Source organism: Physeter macrocephalus, chromosome 20, assembly GCF_002837175.3.
Source record: "Physeter macrocephalus isolate SW-GA chromosome 20, ASM283717v5, whole genome shotgun sequence".
NCBI classification, from domain to species: Eukaryota; Metazoa; Chordata; class Mammalia; order Artiodactyla; family Physeteridae; genus Physeter; species Physeter macrocephalus.
In genome coordinates this window covers 122918978-122920719 of record NC_041233.1, presented here as the reverse complement: position 1 = coordinate 122920719, position 1742 = coordinate 122918978, and the positions used below count along the sequence as shown (strand labels likewise).

Below are 1742 nucleotides of genomic sequence, written 5' to 3'. Positions count from 1 at the left end.
CCTCATAATTTGCATTGTTTTCTGCAAAATGAGGATATTATATCCTCCTTACATGCCCAGTAGCCAATGCAGCCTTGTTCTTGACAATGGGAGGAAAAAGCGTTCCTTCTGTCTGCGCATGCCTGTGGTTAAGGTGGGAGGGGTCACTCCCACCTGAGTGGTTGGGGATTCATGTCTGGTGTATCTAACAATACTTTGAAAGGCTGGGTTCTCAAGGCTGCTTTCTCTTTCTTCAGATTTATCTGCTTGATTTTCGGATTGTCCCTGCATAGGGATGCAGAGGAGGGCCGGTGGTGGCAGAGTTCCTGATAATGAAACAACAGGTGAGAAAAAAAATTACTTTGATTCCTGAATTGATCCATCTTTTGCCAAGTGGTCAGGTTTCTACTTTGGGTCTGGATTTTCTAAGTGCACCCAGGAAATATTAACGCCAGTTACGTTCACCACCCTGTTAGGGATTTGGCAGGTCAGGGACCAATGTAGAAACACTCTCTTTCCCAACATTTACTTTCACTTGTTCCAGCCTCCATTAAGGCTGTGACCTCACAGAAGACGGGAGAGGTTTTTTCCTTCTCTTTTTGTAAAGGTCGTCCCTTGGGCTCAGTAGCCTCCTTCATCATGTTACTGGCTGCAGTGGACTTAGGAATGCGGTGAACACAGGGGATAGAGAATGACTCAGAACAGAAATCTCTACGCCAGTGGGGAGCAGGCGTTTCATCAGGTGAGTCCTGTGTCATAAGTGCTGGGGTGAGTGGGGGGTTGGTTAGGGATAGCAATAAAGAATCATTTATTTTTCCTAATTTTAAAAAGATTAACTTTTTACAGACTACTCAAAAACATTTTGATGGCTTCAAAGAGTTAAATGTAAGTTCCTTAGCAAAGTTGTTCACAAATCTTTTCCTTTGTGTTCTTAACCTACATTCAAATTAGCAAGTTGAATGCAACGTCTGCAGATTCTTATTTTCTTCATTATGACTGTGTATGGAGGAGAATGGGCATAGTACACAGACAAAATATAGATCACTGGACAACAAACCACAGCCTGGGGAGCTCCAAGACCTCAGTCCGCCACAGTGGCATCAGTAAAACAAGCAGGCTCTGCCTGAATGAACTGGGGTTCTAGCCCAGGGAACCCAGAAGGGGCAACAATGGGCTATTTGTCCCCACCATTGCCAGCCCTGGTAAGTGTTCCAATTAGAGCCGGGGATGTGTGTGTGTGCTTGTGTGCGTGCGTGTGTGTGCCTTTCTTCTTCCTGACACCCCTAGACCTGCCGAGTGTGCGTCACTCTTTCATGAAAGCCATGGGCATGTGGTGCTAAAGTTAGAAGACCCTCTCCGTCTTGTATCTTCCTGCGTTGGATACATAAAATTTCTCTAATAGGTCCAGATGCAAATGTTCAGTTGTCTCCTTGGCTCCTACCTGCAATGGCATGGGGATGTCTTTTCCTTGGGAAAGCAGCTCTAGGCTCATGGAGAGAAGAGCTGCACAGGTGTAGGGTGGGCAGAGATAATTGGAGCAGCCAAGTGAATTGCTAAGGTCTCCTGATAAGGAGGTAACAGGCTGGGCACTAAGGGACCCCAAGTCTTTAGAATCAGGGTACTGACTGCAGAATTCTCCACACTAGCGTGAGGAGCGCATCTCCTTCGCGGCAGCCTCCTGCCCCAATCTTCCCAGCCGCGTCCGCTGCTGGGGTCGCGTCGTGCCGTGCCGAGCCGAACAGGCAGCTCGCTCCGAGGCGGAC

The 1742-nt window shown here is 47.7% G+C and overlaps 1 long non-coding RNA gene across 1 annotated transcript in view; it reads left to right on the top strand.

Annotated features, from left to right (window-relative positions):
• The first annotated feature begins 635 nt into the window (after positions 1–635).
• LOC114484469 (uncharacterized) overlaps positions 636–1742 on the top strand; it is a 3298-nt gene continuing 2191 nt past the window's right edge. Inside the window, exons 1-2 of the long non-coding RNA XR_003677396.2 lie at positions 636–721; positions 931–1181. This is a non-coding gene — a long non-coding RNA (uncharacterized lncRNA). The remainder of the gene's footprint in view (positions 722–930; positions 1182–1742) is intronic.